Source organism: Phyllobates terribilis, unplaced genomic scaffold, assembly GCF_046119375.1.
Source record: "Phyllobates terribilis strain yellow unplaced genomic scaffold, ASM4611937v1 Scaffold_160__1_contigs__length_4322635, whole genome shotgun sequence".
Taxonomy (NCBI): domain Eukaryota; kingdom Metazoa; phylum Chordata; class Amphibia; order Anura; family Dendrobatidae; genus Phyllobates; species Phyllobates terribilis.
In genome coordinates, this window is record NW_027362920.1 from 4,305,890 (window position 1) to 4,322,636 (window position 16,747).

At 42.8% G+C, this 16,747-nt stretch overlaps 9 non-coding genes across 9 annotated transcripts; all 9 read right to left on the reverse strand.

Moving 5' to 3' along the window:
• Positions 1-794: 794 nt before the first annotated feature.
• LOC141207822 (U2 spliceosomal RNA) lies at positions 795-985 on the reverse strand. Its single transcript, XR_012278145.1, has one exon. It is a non-coding gene; the product is annotated as a U2 spliceosomal RNA (small nuclear RNA).
• Positions 986-2,106: 1,121 nt separating this feature from the next.
• Positions 2,107-2,297, reverse strand: LOC141207200 (U2 spliceosomal RNA). Its single transcript, XR_012277621.1, has one exon. It is a non-coding gene; the product is annotated as a U2 spliceosomal RNA (small nuclear RNA).
• A 1,121-nt stretch (positions 2,298-3,418) lies between these two features.
• Positions 3,419-3,609, reverse strand: LOC141207297 (U2 spliceosomal RNA). Its single transcript, XR_012277708.1, has one exon. It is a non-coding gene; the product is annotated as a U2 spliceosomal RNA (small nuclear RNA).
• Positions 3,610-10,010: 6,401 nt separating this feature from the next.
• Positions 10,011-10,198, reverse strand: LOC141207242 (U2 spliceosomal RNA). The gene has a single exon (XR_012277659.1). It is a non-coding gene; the product is annotated as a U2 spliceosomal RNA (small nuclear RNA).
• A 1,126-nt stretch (positions 10,199-11,324) lies between these two features.
• Positions 11,325-11,515, reverse strand: LOC141207165 (U2 spliceosomal RNA). The gene has a single exon (XR_012277587.1). It is a non-coding gene; the product is annotated as a U2 spliceosomal RNA (small nuclear RNA).
• Positions 11,516-12,635: 1,120 nt separating this feature from the next.
• LOC141207162 (U2 spliceosomal RNA) lies at positions 12,636-12,825 on the reverse strand. The gene has a single exon (XR_012277584.1). It is a non-coding gene; the product is annotated as a U2 spliceosomal RNA (small nuclear RNA).
• A 1,114-nt stretch (positions 12,826-13,939) lies between these two features.
• LOC141207240 (U2 spliceosomal RNA) lies at positions 13,940-14,130 on the reverse strand. Its single transcript, XR_012277658.1, has one exon. It is a non-coding gene; the product is annotated as a U2 spliceosomal RNA (small nuclear RNA).
• A 1,117-nt stretch (positions 14,131-15,247) lies between these two features.
• LOC141207093 (U2 spliceosomal RNA) lies at positions 15,248-15,438 on the reverse strand. The gene has a single exon (XR_012277518.1). It is a non-coding gene; the product is annotated as a U2 spliceosomal RNA (small nuclear RNA).
• Positions 15,439-16,553: 1,115 nt separating this feature from the next.
• LOC141207094 (U2 spliceosomal RNA) lies at positions 16,554-16,744 on the reverse strand. Its single transcript, XR_012277519.1, has one exon. It is a non-coding gene; the product is annotated as a U2 spliceosomal RNA (small nuclear RNA).
• Between the last annotated feature and the right edge of the window lie 3 nt (positions 16,745-16,747).

Below are 16,747 nucleotides of genomic sequence, written 5' to 3' on the forward strand. Positions count from 1 at the left end.
CTCCTGCTGCTGCTGCTGCTGGCTGTCCAGCAGCAGACTGAAGGTGGCTGCTACTGTGCACAGGTATATAAAGGCTCAGAGCCTATTATGACACGCGCAGCCAGCGTTCCATTGCCACATTCCATCTACTGCAGGCAGGATACCTGGCTGGCTGAATGTCGCTGAGAAGCTCACAGAGACCGCCATAAGCAACAGTTTAACAGAATGCCACAGACTAATCAACCAAACTTTTTGGGTTGGGTTCTCTTTTATAGTCTGCAGGCATTAAATGAAAGAAGTCAGTGTTCCAGCAGAGGGAGACAACGTTTCAGAAAAGGCATTGTAGCAAACCAAAAAAGAAATTTTAAGCGCAGCAGAGTAACCAGCGCACATACCTGTTAGCTCAGGTGAGTTTAAAAGGCTGCTGTTGATAACAAGGGCATTTGCTAAATAGATGGTGTGTGTGCAACAATATACTGAAAGGTCAATTATATTGTGCAGCTTATCTCACCACCTGTAGTTATTTAGGTGAAAGCTCCAAAATGCTTGCCTAATATGTCTGTTTATCCAAAAGGAAGTAAAAATGTAGAGCTAGAAAGATAGCATTTCATTACATTACATGGCAATGCAATGCACAGTTGCTGAAGTTGAACCAAAATGAGCTTGTAATCTGGCTTCTGCAACTTTGAACATGAAAAATCCAATGAGGAGAAGAAAAGCAAAGCCAAAGAGTCCATCCCAAAATCCGACAAACAAGCAAAATGAACAAAAAACATTGAATTCAATTCTTTCTGATTTTAGAAACTGCATTAAAGAAGGGGTGCACCGGTCCTGGAGATACTGCAATACCAGGTCAATGCGTGGAGTGGGCAGAGCAAGCTCTTTTTCCATCTCCCTGTTCTAAAAATCCATTTAATATATGGTCCCCAGATAGGGGACGTATCAGATATTAAACTGATAAGAACAGATACTACACTTGATCTTAGCCAAAAGGCCGAGAAGCGATAACCAGAATTGGTTTCAAACTACGGAGCCACCCAAGGATCCTGAAAAGTCCATTTGTGGAGATGAGCTCCTGGACTCCCGTTAAGAAGACATGTTGTCAACCTCTAGATCCCTTACATGCCTGCACTTTTCGGCTTGCTGCTGCTGCAATCCACGCGTTTTAGATCTGCATAACTCCACCTCTTTAAACACAGCACCTTCACCCCCTGCTGTTCCCACCCGCCTCAACACCGTTGGAAGGGAGGAGAACCAATTAAGGCGGGGGGTGGGGTGGAACGAGCAGCTGTCTACCCTTAGCAGGAGGGCTGCTGATTACATACCTCTCCTGCTGCTGCTGCTGCTGCTGCTGGCTGTCCAGCAGCAGACTGAAGGTGGCTGCTGCTGTGCACAGGTATATAAAGGCTCAGAGCCTATTATGACACGCGCAGCCAGCGTTCCATTGCCACATTCCATCTACTGCAGGCAGGATACCTGGCTGGCTGAATGTCGCTGAGAAGCTCACAGAGACCGCCATAAGCAACAGTTTAACAGAATGCCACAGACTAATCAACCAAACTTTTTGGGTTGGGTTCTCTTTTATAGTCTGCAGGCATTAAATGAAAGAAGTCAGTGTTCCAGCAGAGGGAGACAACGTTTCAGAAAAGGCATTGTAGCAAACCAAAAAAGAAATTTTAAGCGCAGCAGAGTAACCAGCGCACATACCTGTTAGCTCAGGTGAGTTTAAAAGGCTGCTGTTGATAACAAGGGCATTTGCTAAATAGATGGTGTGTGTGCAACAATATACTGAAAGGTCAATTATATTGTGCAGCTTATCTCACCACCTGTAGTTATTTAGGTGAAAGCTCCAAAATGCTTGCCTAATATGTCTGTTTATCCAAAAGGAAGTAAAAAGGGAGAGCTAGAAAGATAGCATTTCATTACATTACATGGCAATGCAATGCACAGTTGCTGAAGTTGAACCAAAATGAGCTTGTAATCTGGCTTTTGCAACTTTGAACATGAAAAATCCAATGAGGAGAAGAAAAGCAAAGCCAAAGAGTCCATCCCAAAATCCGACAAACAAGCAAAATGAACAAAAAACATTGAATTCAATTCTTTCTGATTTTAGAAACTGCATTAAAGAAGGGGTGCACCGGTCCTGGAGATACTGCAATACCAGGTCAATGCGTGGAGTGGACAGAGCAAGCTCTTTTTCCATCTCCCTGTTCTAAAAATCCATTTAATATATGGTCCACAGATAGGGGACGTATCAGATATTAAACTGATAAGAACAGATACTACACTTGATCTTAGCCAAAAGGCCGAGAAGCGATAACCAGAATTGGTTTCAAACTACGGAGCCACCCAAGGATCCTGAAAAGTCCATTTGTGGAGATGAGCTCCTGGACTCCCGTTAAGAAGACATGTTGTCAACCTCTAGATCCCTTACATGCCTGCACTTTTCGGCTTGCTGCTGCTGCAATCCACGCGTTTTAGATCTGCATAACTCCACCTCTTTAAACACAGCACCTTCACCCCCTGCTGTTCCCACCCGCCTCAACACCGTTGGAAGGGAGGAGAACCAATTAAGGCGGGGGGTGGGGTGGAACGAGCAGCTGTCTACCCTTAGCAGGAGGGCTGCTGATTACATACCTCTCCTGCTGCTGCTGCTGCTGCTGCTGGCTGTCCAGCAGCAGACTGAAGGTGGCTGCTGCTGTGCACAGGTATATAAAGGCTCAGAGCCTATTATGACACGCGCAGCCAGCGTTCCATTGCCACATTCCATCTACTGCAGGCAGGATACCTGGCTGGCTGAATGTCGCTGAGAAGCTCACAGAGACCGCCATAAGCAACAGTTTAACAGAATGCCACAGACTAATCAACCAAACTTTTTGGGTTGGGTTCTCTTTTATAGTCTGCAGGCATTAAATGAAAGAAGTCAGTGTTCCAGCAGAGGGAGACAACGTTTCAGAAAAGGCATTGTAGCAAACCAAAAAAGAAATTTTAAGCGCAGCAGAGTAACCAGCGCACATACCTGTTAGCTCAGGTGAGTTTAAAAGGCTGCTGTTGATAACAAGGGCATTTGCTAAATAGATGGTGTGTGTGCAACAATATACTGAAAGGTCAATTATATTGTGCAGCTTATCTCACCACCTGTAGTTATTTAGGTGAAAGCTCCAAAATGCTTGCCTAATATGTCTGTTTATCCAAAAGGAAGTAAAAAGGGAGAGCTAGAAAGATAGCATTTCATTACATTACATGGCAATGCAATGCACAGTTGCTGAAGTTGAACCAAAATGAGCTTGTAATCTGGCTTCTGCAACTTTGAACATGAAAAATCCAATGAGGAGAAGAAAAGCAAAGCCAAAGAGTCCATCCCAAAATCCGACAAACAAGCAAAATGAACAAAAAACATTGAATTAAATTCTTTCTGATTTTAGAAACTGCATTAAAGAAGGGGTGCACCGGTCCTGGAGATACTGCAATACCAGGTCAATGCGTGGAGTGGACAGAGCAAGCTCTTTTTCCATCTCCCTGTTCTAAAAATCCATTTAATATATGGTCCCCAGATAGGGGACGTATCAGATATTAAACTGATAAGAACAGATTTTTTTTTTTTAATTTGGCTATCCCCTGCAGAGGGATAAAACCGTTTATTAAAACTTTAACAAATTACAAGCATAATTACACAAATACCAAACGTTAAAAGACAAATGAAATTTACAAAACAAAAAAATACAAAGATTTTAAATAATTAGGTTCCATTGGTCAACAAGCCATTTTTTGGAAATATGTACATTTTTCTTTTTGTCAATTAAATAATAAGTATACATTTCACATAAACATAAACTTAAAACATCATTCACTGATAAAACATCTTGTTTAAAAATAGCAATGTTGCGCGCTTTCCAGAGAGATGACTTGGCGCAGTTCACTGTCTTCCAAGCCATTGTGTACTGGTCCATTGTGGGGCATTCCATAAGTCCGTATAGCACAGTTTTATATGTAAAGTCCTTGAGGTCTGCCACCCTTTCCAGTAGGGGGAGCAGTCTTCTCCAGAAATCCTTTGCAAAATTACATGTCCATAATAGATGTTCCACCGTTTCCTCGTCTTGGCATCCGGCTCTTGGGCAGATGGCAGACCTCACAAATCCTCTTCTGTATTGGAATGCCCGGCAAGGAAGACAGCGGTGCATGCAACTCCAAGCCAGATCTCTCTGTTCATTAAAAAGATAAAAAACGTTAATCATTTTCCAGATAGACATAGATTTGTCATCATCATATCTGTCAACATTACATATTTCCTCACTTTTACGTATTTCTTTAATTAGTTTCTTACTATTTCTTAATTCCTCTATTTTCTTAGTCCCTAAATTAAAATCGGACACTATTTTCCTTAAAATCTCATAATGCGTCGACAAATTAAAAGCATGGGGCACAGATATATTAACTTCATACCATCCAAACTTTCTCATAAAAAATCCTGTATTAAAACGCATAAAAAAGGACCAATAGTGATTCTTAAAAAGGGCATTAAAACAGTAAACGAACAGATGGATTAAAAGAAACCTATTAAAATCTGGAAAATCTTTACCACCTTTTACTTTTGATTTCATCACGATTTCTCTTTTCAGCTTTTCCATTTTTGAGTTCCAAAAGAAGGTAAAACAGGTTTTGGTTATCTTTTTTAAAACATTAACAGGCGGGGGGAAAACCATGCTAAGATACAATAAAAGAGGTAAAATCACCATCTTTAAAACCAATACTTTACCCTCCATTGTAAGTCTCCTCATGTTCCACATACATATTTTCGTATTTACTTTCTGTGTAACTGTTTCCCAACTATTATAACCATCATTATTTTCAGTGAATGATATACCTAAAATGGAAATGGATTCGGAGACATTAATTGGTACATCACGTAAAATCATCTCCCCAACACTTAAAATGTTACACTTATTAAAATTGATTTTAAAACCAGAAGCTAGGCAAAAGGATTGCACTTGATGGAGAGTGGCCGTAAGTGATGGTGCATCTGTACACAAGACCGCCACGTCATCCATGTAGCCTACAACCTTGGCCTCCAAACCACCGCTTCCAGGCAGAGGGACACCGCATATCTGTTTATTTTGGCGTATTGCACATAACATTGGTTCCAGTGCACAGATAAACAGTAGGGGGGACAGAGGGCATCCCTGTTTCACCCCTGACCGTAAAAATACCTCTTGTGTCTTAAAACCATTCACTAAAATCTTACTTGTACAATCCTTGTAAAATGCTTTAAGCGATAGTAAAAACCCTTCTGGTATGCCCATTTTCTCTAAAACTTTAAAAAGATAAAAGTGTGAGACACGGTCAAATGCTTTTTCAAAATCAATAGATAAAATCGCCATTTTCCCCTTTCTGTCTTTCACATCCTCAATACAGTCTTTCACTAAATTCAGATTGTCCCATATACTGCGCCCCGGCACCCCACACACTTGATTAGAATGAATAACTTTGCTGATGACTTCTTTTAGACGATTTGCACAAATTTTAGCCATTATTTTATAGTCACAATTTAAAAGTGTTATTGGTCTCCAGTTTTCTAATTTTGATTTATCGCCTTTTTTGTATAGGAGGGAGACTTCACCTTTCTTCCAGGAATTTAATAAAACCTTATTATTAAAAACCTCAGTAAACAAATAAAACAAATCATCTTTTAAAATATCATAAAAACATACATAAAATTCTGTTGGGATGCCATCAGGACCAGGGACCTTTCCAGTTTTAAAACTTTTAATAGTTTTTAACACTTCTTGTTCCGTTAAAACTTGGGATAAAAACTCTTGGGATGCGGGATCTAAAACAGCTGTTAGTCCTTGCAGCGAATCATCCATTAATTTATTATCTATATTTTTTCCATTAAAAAGATTAGAAAAAAAAACCTCAACTTTACCCAGCATATTTTTTATATTATTCTCACCATCTATATGGTCAATTATCACTTTTTCTTTTTTATTTTTCCTAAAAAAATATCTGGAACACTTTTCATTTTCTTCTATATGTTGTACTCTAGAACGAAAAATTATCTCTTTTCCTTTTTGTTCTAGCCATTTTGAAATCTCTTCTTTTAAGTTTGAAATATCAAGTTGTACATCTATCCCATTGTCTCTGAGCTTAAATAATGTTTGTAGGCGGGTATTTAAAATTCTATATTCTTCATATTTTTCTTTGGCTCTACATATACTCTTTTTAATAAAAAAGTCTTTTATTTTTACTTTCATTCTATCCCACCATACACTCATAGTCTCATTTGTTTTTTTCCCTTTTCTACATTTCCTATAAAACTCAATAAAATCTGATAAAATCTGCGGGTCGGTTAAAAGGGATACGTTCATTTTCCAGCTTTTCTTACCACATTTTTTGTTGTCATTTACTTTTATGGTAAAGGATAAAAGTTTATGGTCTGAAAATATATTAGTTAAAACTTCACATTTGGCAGGTATTGTTTTATCTGAACCAAAAATAAAATCAATCCTAGAGCTACAATTAGCATTGCTCCAAGTGAAACCGGCGTCCTCTGGGCTGTCACTATGACACTCTTTATATATGTCTATCAATTTAGCATCTTTGACTATATCATGTAGCATACCTGAGGTTTTATCGTAGTTCCTGCTTACAGAGCTGGAGCGCCGGTTTTCACCTTTTAAAACACAATTAAAATCCCCTGCTAAGATAAAAGGTTCAGAGTTATTAATAAATAATGGTAAAAGATCAAGCATTTCGGCTCTTTCATTTTTCTCTGGGGATCCATAAAAATTTAAAAACTGCCATCTAATACCATCAATAAAAGCTTTCACTAATAAAATACGACCTGGTAAAATTTCCTGAATAAAATCAATTAAAACGTTCCCTTTAAAAAGTATGGCTACACCCGCTGATCCTGCAGCATTCGATCCGGACCAGACAGATGGCCCACACTTCCACTCATCTTTATATTTTTGATATGACATTTCATGTGGGATATTACATTCTTGCAGAAAAAATACAGATGCAGTAAAACACGTAAAAAAATTAAAAAGAGCAGTTCTTCTCGTGTTAGATTTTATGCCTCTCACGTTGAGGGAAATACCTTTGAGTTCAGCCATCATTAGAAAATGTAGAAATTTTACTTAGGTAACTAAGAGCAACGGATTTACCTGTCCGATGAACCTGATCAGACCACTGGGCTTGCGCCTCCCTCCTCATCTGATAGTATCGTCACGAGAGTCTCCGTGGAGGAGGAAAGATTACCACATTTATATAAACCTGACGCTACACTGGCATAGCTCGGAGAGCTGGATGGCAGAACCCGCTGGGTCTCCATTGGCTGGCCATGCAGTTCCTCATCAGGTGGGTCCCCGAGGGGTTCCGCCGCCCCTGTTTGACCTGTAGAAGGTCGTCCTAAAGGAGGAGGTTGCGCACAAGGCAGAGCCTCTGACTCTTCAGAGGCAGCAAGATCCCGGTCCCCACCTGTAGCAGCGGAGACCGAAACCCCTGAGGGTCCAGCGTCCACGTCCCCTTCTGGAGAAGTGTCCATCTGTTCACCTCCTGCTGCCTCCTCCAAACCACCCTTTTTCTTTTTCTTAGGACCCACCTTTATCCACTCAGCGCCCTCAGCACTAGGAGACCCAGACTGGGCATGGGCTTCTGTGTCAGCCTTTTGCCGGTCCCTTTTGACCTTACCAGTAGTGCCCTTCTGCTCCTTCTCAGCCCTCCTTTTGGACTCCCGCAGGTCCTGCAGCCAGGTTTTGGGATTTGGTATTTTACCTGTCATAGACTCTGGAGACACTTCACTATTTGGTACGCCCTTATTGTCTCCAGAGGCTCCAGGTTGTTGTTCCTCCTCCTGAGGGGTGGTCTGATCTTTTGGTCCTTGGTCGGACGTCTTGGACTTCCCCTTTTGCTCATCTTCCCGAAATCTGTGAGGGCAAGAAAAATAAAAGTGACCTGGAGTCTGGCAAAAACTGCATTTCTTTTCCTTAGGGCATTCTTTTGTCTCATGTTCTTCACTAGCACAATTTCTACATGATACATGACAGTTTTCTTTTGAATGACCATAGCGCCCACAATTTCTGCAATATACTGGCATCCCAGAAAAGAAGAAATCCCCATTTGTTTGCCCAATTTTGAAACGGGCAGGGGGGAGCCGTATACCACCTGGTGTATTTGGATCTCTTGTACACTTCACAAGGAATTTCCACTTAGATGTCCATATGTTATATTCGTTTAATATCTTCCCAATACATTTAACACTTTTAAAATAAATTGCTAGAAATGACATTACTTCTGGAGCAGAAACAAAGGGCGAAAATATTTTTACAATAACCAGTCTTACCTCATCCAGGACGTGCTCAACAATTTGTATCCCTTTCAAAACAGGACTATTTTCAACTTTTTTTAACTTTTCTAGTACATCTCTAAAAATACCTTCTCCGGTGAATGTGATGTCATAGTCACCTCTTCTGGGATAATCCTGGATGGAGAAAATTTCATTCCTTTGTACGCCAAGAAGGTTCCTGAGCACGTCCTGGACTACATACCCTAATTTCCTCATATCCGAGCCACCCGCCGTGAAGTGAACTCGGATAGAGTTTTTTAGCCTCGCATAAAGAGGCACGAGGTTAGGGTCAACCTCCATGGAAAAAGGCAACAAGGTTGCAAATTGCAGCCGCTTGCAATCTGCGCTCCCAGTGTTCTTGCAGCGAAAAACACCTGGAAGCTGGGGGATCGCAACTCGTTACCCTGGGACTAAGCCCTCTCCCTAATAGCAGCAAGCAGGTTAAGTCCACCAAAGTGGACGATCCTGCCAGGCCAAGGAGAGGGGTACCCGAGTGCCCTTCAACCACAATCTCCTGCAATAAAGCACTTGATCGTAGCCAAAAGGCCGAGAAGCGATAACCAGAATTGGTTTCGAACTACGGAGCCACCCAAGGATCCTGAAGAGTCCATTTGTGGAGATGAGCTCCTGGACTCCCGTTAAGAAGACATGTTGTCAACCTCTAGATCCCTTACATGCCTGCACTTTTCGGCTTGCTGCTGCTGCAATCCACGCGTTTTAGATCTGCATAACTCCACCTCTTTAAACACAGCACCTTCACCCCCTGCTGTTCCCACCCGCCTCAACACCGTTGGAAGGGAGGAGAACCAATTAAGGCGGGGGGTGGGGTGGAACGAGCAGCTGTCTACCCTTAGCAGGAGGGCTGCTGATTACATACCTCTCCTGCTGCTGCTGCTGCTGCTGCTGCTGGCTGTCCAGCAGCAGACTGAAGGTGGCTGCTGCTGTGCACAGGTATATAAAGGCTCAGAGCCTATTATGACACGCGCAGCCAGCGTTCCATTGCCACATTCCATCTACTGCAGGCAGGATACCTGGCTGGCTGAATGTCGCTGAGAAGCTCACAGAGACCGCCATAAGCAACAGTTTAACAGAATGCCACAGACTAATCAACCAAACTTTTTGGGTTGGGTTCTCTTTTATAGTCTGCAGGCATTAAATGAAAGAAGTCAGTGTTCCAGCAGAGGGAGACAACGTTTCAGAAAAGGCATTGTAGCAAACCAAAAAAGAAATTTTAAGCGCAGCAGAGTAACCAGCGCACATACCTGTTAGCTCAGGTGAGTTTAAAAGGCTGCTGTTGATAACAAGGGCATTTGCTAAATAGATGGTGTGTGTGCAACAATATACTGAAAGGTCAATTATATTGTGCAGCTTATCTCACCACCTGTAGTTATTTAGGTGAAAGCTCCAAAATGCTTGCCTAATATGTCTGTTTATCCAAAAGGAAGTAAAAAGGGAGAGCTAGAAAAGATAGCATTTCATTACATTACATGGCAATGCAATGCACAGTTGCTGAAGTTGAACCAAAATGAGCTTGTAATCTGGCTTCTGCAACTTTGAACATGAAAAATCCAATGAGGAGAAGAAAAGCAAAGCCAAAGAGTCCATCCCAAAATCCAACAAACAAGCAAAATGAACAAAAAAACATTGAATTCAATACTTTCTGATTTTAGAAACTGCATTAAAGAAGGGGTGCACCGGTCCTGGAGATACTGCAATACAGGTCAATGCGTGGAGTGGACAGAGCAAGCTCTTTTTCCATCTCCCTGTTCTAAAATCCATTTAATATATGTCCCCAGATAGGGGACGTATCAGATATTAAACTGATAAGAACAGATACTACACTTGATCTTAGCCAAAAGGCCGAGAAGCGATAACCAGAATTGGTTTCAAAACTACGGAGCCACCCAAGGATCCTGAAAAGTCCATTTGTGGAGATGAGCTCCTGGACTCCCGTTAAGAAGACATGTTGTCAACCTCTAGATCCCTTACATGCCTGCACTTTTCGGCTTGCTGCTGCTGCAATCCACGCGTTTTAGATCTGCATAACTCCACCTCTTTAAAACACAGCACCTTCACCCCCTGCTGTTCCCACCCGCCTCAACACCGTTGGAAGGGAGGAGAACCAATTAAGGCGGGGGGTGGGGTGGAACGAGCAGCTGTCTACCCTTAGCAGGAGGGCTGCTGATTACATACCTCTCTGCTGCTGCTGCTGCTGCTGCTGCTGGCTGTCCAGCAGCAGACTGAAGGTGGCTGCTGCTGTGCACAGGTATATAAAGGCTCAGAGCCTATTATGACACGCGCAGCCAGCGTTCCATTGCCACATTCAATCTACTGCAGGCAGGATACCTGGCTGGCTGAATGTCGCTGAGAAGCTCACAGAGACCGCCATAAGCAACAGTTTAACAGAATGCCACAGACTAATCAACCAAACTTTTTGGGTTGGGTTCTCTTTTATAGTCTGCAGGCATTAAATGAAAGAAGTCAGTGTTCCAGCAGAGGGAGACAACGTTTCAGAAAAGGCATTGTAGCAAACCAAAAAAGAAATTTTAAGCGCAGCAGAGTAACCAGCGCACATACCTGTTAGCTCAGGTGAGTTTAAAAGGCTGCTGTTGATAACAAGGGCATTTGCTAAATAGATGGTGTGTGTGCAACAATATACTGAAAGGTCAATTATATTGTGCAGCTTATCTCACCACCTGTAGTTATTTAGGTGAAAGCTCCAAAATGCTTGCCTAATATGTCTGTTTATCCAAAAGGAAGTAAAAAGGGAGAGCTAGAAAGATAGCATTTCATTACATTACATGGCAATGCAATGCACAGTTGCTGAAGTTGAACCAAAATGAGCTTGTAATCTGGCTTCTGCAACTTTGAACATGAAAAATCCAATGAGGAGAAGGAAAAGCAAAGCCAAAGAGTCCATCCCAAAATCCGACAAACAAGCAAAATGAACAAAAAACATTGAATTCAATTCTTTCTGATTTTAGAAACTGCATTAAAGAAGGGGTGCCCCGGTCCTGGAGATACTGCAATACCAGGTCAATGCGTGGAGTGGACAGAGCAAGCTCTTTTTCCATCTCCCTGTTCTAAAAATCCATTTAATATATGGTCCCCAGATAGGGGACGTATCAGATATTAAACTGATAAGAACAGATACTACACTTGATCTTAGCCAAAAGGCCGAGAAGCGATAACCAGAATTGGTTTCAAACTACGGAGCCACCCAAGGATCCTGAAAGTCCATTTGTGGAGATGAGCTCCTGGACTCCCGTTAAGAAGACATGTTGTCAACCTCTAGATCCCTTACATGCCTGCACTTTTCGGCTTGCTGCTGCTGCAATCCACGCGTTTTAGATCTGCATAACTCCACCTCTTTAAACACAGCACCTTCACCCCCTGCTGTTCCCACCCGCCTCAACACCGTTGGAAGGGAGGAGAACCAATTAAGGCGGGGGGTGGGGTGGAACGAGCAGCTGTCTACCCTTAGCAGGAGGGCTGCTGATTACATACCTCTCCTGCTGCTGCTGCTGCTGCTGCTGCTGGCTGTCCAGCAGCAGACTGAAGGTGGCTGCTGCTGTGCACAGGTATATAAAGGCTCAGAGCCTATTATGACACGCGCAGCCAGCGTTCCATTGCCACATTCCATCTACTGCAGGCAGGATACCTGGCTGGCTGAATGTCGCTGAGAAGCTCACAGAGACCGCCATAAGCAACAGTTTAACAGAATGCCACAGACTAATCAACAAACTTTTTGGGTTGGGTTCTCTTTTATAGTCTGCAGGCATTAAATGAAAGAAGTCAGTGTTCCAGCAGAGGGAGACAACGTTTCAGAAAAGGCATTGTAGCAAACCAAAAAAGAAAATTTTAAGCGCAGCAGAGTAACCAGCGCACATACCTGTTAGCTCAGGTGAGTTTAAAGGCTGCTGTTGATAACAAGGGCATTTGCTAAATAGATGGTGTGTGTGCAACAATATACTGAAAGGTCAATTATATTGTGCAGCTTATCTCACCACCTGTAGTTATTTAGGTGAAAGCTCCAAAATGCTTGCCTAATATGTCTGTTTATCCAAAATGAAGTAAAAAGGGAGAGCTAGAAAGATAGCATTTCATTACATTACATGGCAATGCAATGCACAGTTGCTGAAGTTGAACCAAAATGAGCTTGTAATCTGGCTTCTGCAACTTTGAACATGAAAAATCCAATGAGGAGAAGAAAAGCAAAGCCAAAGAGTCCATCCCAAATCCAACAAACAAGCAAAATGAACAAAAAACATTGAATTCATACTTTCTGATTTTAGAAACTGCATTAAAGAAGGGGTGCACCGGTCCTGGAGATACTGCAATACCAGGTCAATGCGTGGAGTGGACAGAGCAAGCTCTTTTCCATCTCCCTGTTCTAAAAATCCATTTAATATATGGTCCCCAGATAGGGGACGTATCAGATATTAAACTGATAAGAACAGATACTACACTTGATCTTAGCCAAAAGGCCGAGAAGCGATAACCAGAATTGGTTTCAAACTACGGAGCCACCCAAGGATCCTGAAAAGTCCATTTGTGGAGATGAGCTCCTGGACTCCCGTTAAGAAGACATTGTCAACCTCTAGATCCTTACATGCCTGCACTTTTCGGCTTGCTGCTGCTGCAATCCACGCGTTTTAGATCTGCATAACTCCACCTCTTTAAACACAGCACCTTCACCCCCTGCTGTTCCCACCCGCCTCAACACCGTTGGAAGGGAGGAGAACCAATTAAGGCGGGGGGTGGGGTGGAACGAGCAGCTGTCTACCCTTAGCAGGAGGGCTGCTGATTACATACCTCTCCTGCTGCTGCTGCTGCTGCTGGCTGTCCAGCAGCAGACTGAAGGTGGCTGCTGCTGTGCACAGGTATATAAAGGCTCAGAGCTATTATGACACGCGCAGCCAGCGTTCCATTGCCACATTCCATCTACTGCAGGCAGGATACCTGGCTGGCTGAATGTCGCTGAGAAGCTCACAGAGACCGCCATAAGCAACAGTTTAACAGAATGCCACAGACTAATCAACCAAACTTTTTGGGTTGGGTTCTCTTTTATAGTCTGCAGGCATTAAATGAAAGAAGTCAGTGTTCCAGCAGAGGGAGACAACGTTTCAGAAAAGGCATTGTAGCAAACCAAAAAAGAAATTTTAAGCGCAGCAGAGTAACCAGCGCACATACCTGTTAGCTCAGGTGAGTTTAAAAGGCTGCTGTTGATAACAAGGGCATTTGCTAAATAGATGGTGTGTGTGCAACAATATACTGAAAGGTCAATTATATTGTGCAGCTTATCTCACCACCTGTAGTTATTTAGGTGAAAGCTCCAAAATGCTTGCCTAATATGTCTGTTTATCCAAAAGGAAGTAAAAAGGGAGAGCTAGAAAGATAGCATTTCATTACATTACATGGCAATGCAATGCACAGTTGCTGAAGTTGAACCAAAATGAGCTTGTAATCTGGCTTCTGCAACTTTGAACATGAAAAATCCAATGAGGAGAAGAAAAGCAAAGCCAAAGAGTCCATCCCAAAATCCGACAAACAAGCAAAATGAACAAAAAACATTGAATTCAATTCTTTCTGATTTTAGAAACTGCATTAAAGAAGGGGTGCACCGGTCCTGGGAGATACTGCAATACCAGGTCAATGCGTGGAGTGGACAGAGCAAGCTCTTTTTCCATCTCCCTGTTCTAAAATCCATTTAATATATGGTCCCCAGATAGGGGACGTATCAGATATTAAACTGATAAGAACAGATACTACACTTGATCTTAGCCAAAAGGCCGAGAAGCGATAACCAGAATTGGTTTCAACTACGGAGCCACCCAAGGATCCTGAAAAGTCCATTTGTGGAGATGAGCTCCTGGACTCCCGTTAAGAAGACATGTTGTCAACCTCTAGATCCCTTACATGCCTGCACTTTTCGGCTTGCTGCTGCTGCAATCCACGCGTTTTAGATCTGCATAACTCCACCTCTTTAAACACAGCACCTTCACCCCCTGCTGTTCCCACCCGCCTCAACACCGTTGGAAGGGAGGAGAACCAATTAAGGCGGGGGGTGGGGTGGAACGAGCAGCTGTCTACCCTTAGCAGGAGGGCTGCTGATTACATACCTCTCCTGCTGCTGCTGCTGCTGCTGGCTGTCCAGCAGCAGACTGAAGGTGGCTGCTGCTGTGCACAGGTATATAAAGGCTCAGAGCCTATTATGACACGCGCAGCCAGCGTTCCATTGCCACATTCCATCTACTGCAGGCAGGATACCTGCTGGCTGAATGTCGCTGAGAAGCTCACAGAGACCGCCATAAGCAACAGTTTAACAGAATGCCACAGACTAATCAACCAAACTTTTTGGGTTGGGTTCTCTTTTATAGTCTGCAGGCATTAAATGAAAGAAGTCAGTGTTCCAGCAGAGGGAGACAACGTTTCAGAAAAGGCATTGTAGCAAACCAAAAAAGAAATTTTAAGCGCAGCAGAGTAACCAGCGCACATACCTGTTAGCTCAGGTGAGTTTAAAAGGCTGCTGTTGATAACAAGGGCATTTGCTAAATAGATGGTGTGTGTGCAACAATATACTGAAAGGTCAATTATATTGTGCAGCTTATCTCACCACCTGTAGTTATTTAGGTGAAAGCTCCAAAATGCTTGCCTAATATGTCTGTTTATCCAAAAGGAAGTAAAAAGGGAGAGCTAGAAAGATAGCATTTCATTACATTACATGGCAATGCAATGCACAGTTGCTGAAGTTGAACCAAAATGAGCTTGTAATCTGGCTTCTGCAACTTTGAACATGAAAAATCCAATGAGGAGAAGAAAAGCAAAGCCAAAGAGTCCATCCCAAAATCCGACAAACAAGCAAAATGAACAAAAAAACATTGAATTCAATTCTTTCTGATTTTAGAAACTGCATTAAAGAAGGGGTGCACCGGTCCTGGAGATACTGCAATACCAGGTCAATGCGTGGAGTGGACAGAGCAAGCTCTTTTTCCATCTCCCTGTTCTAAAAATCCATTTAATATATGGTCCCCAGATAGGGGACGTATCAGATATTAAACTGATAAGAACAGATACTACACTTGATCTTAGCCAAAAGGCCGAGAAGCGATAACCAGAATTTTTTTCAAACTACGGAGCCACCCAAGGATCCTGAAAAGTCCATTTGTGGAGATGAGCTCCTGGACTCCCGTTAAGAAGACATGTTGTCAACCTCTAGATCCCTTACATGCCTGCACTTTTCGGCTTGCTGCTGCTGCAATCCACGCGTTTTAGATCTGCATAACTCCACCTCTTTAAACACAGCACCTTCACCCCCTGCTGTTCCCACCCGCCTCAACACCGTTGGAAGGAGGAGAACCAATTAAGGCGGGGGGTGGGGTGGAACGAGCAGCTGTCTACCCTTAGCAGGAGGGCTGCTGATTACATACCTCTCCTGCTGCTGCTGCTGCTGCTGGCTGTCCAGCAGCAGACTGAAGGTGGCTGCTGCTGTGCACAGGTATATAAAGGCTCAGAGCCTATTATGACACGCCAGCCAGCGTTCCATTGCCACATTCCATCTACTGCAGGCAGGATACCTGGCTGGCTGAATGTCGCTGAGAAGCTCACAGAGACCGCCATAAGCAACAGTTTAACAGAATGCCACAGACTAATCAACCAAACTTTTTGGGTTGGGTTCTCTTTTATAGTCTGCAGGCATTAAATGAAAGAAGTCAGTGTTCCAGCAGAGGGAGACAACGTTTCAGAAAAGGCATTGTAGCAAACCAAAAAAGAAATTTTAAGCGCAGCAGAGTAACCAGCGCACATACCTGTTAGCTCAGGTGAGTTTAAAGGCTGCTGTTGATAACAAGGGCATTTGCTAAATAGATGGTGTGTGTGCAACAATATACTGAAAGGTCAATTATATTGTGCAGCTTATCTCACCACCTGTAGTTATTTAGGTGAAAGCTCCAAAATGCTTGCCTAATATGTCTGTTTATCCAAAAGGAAGTAAAAAGGGAGAGCTAGAAAGATAGCATTTCATTACATTACATGGCAATGCAATGCACAGTTGCTGAAGTTGAACCAAAATGAGCTTGTAATCTGGCTTCTGCAACTTTGAACATGAAAAATCCAATGAGGAGAAGAAAAGCAAAGCCAAAGAGTCCATCCCAAAATCCGACAAACAAGCAAAATGAACAAAAAACATTGAATTCAATTCTTTCTGATTTTAGAAACTGCATTAAAGAAGGGGTGCACCGGTCCTGGAGATACTGCAATACCAGGTCAATGCGTGGAGTGGACAGAGCAAGCTCTTTTTCCATCTCCCTGTTCTAAAAATCCATTTAATATATGGTCCCCAGATAGGGGACGTATCAGATATTAAACTGATAAGAACAGATACTACACTTGATCTTAGCCAAAAGGCCGAGAAGCGATAAC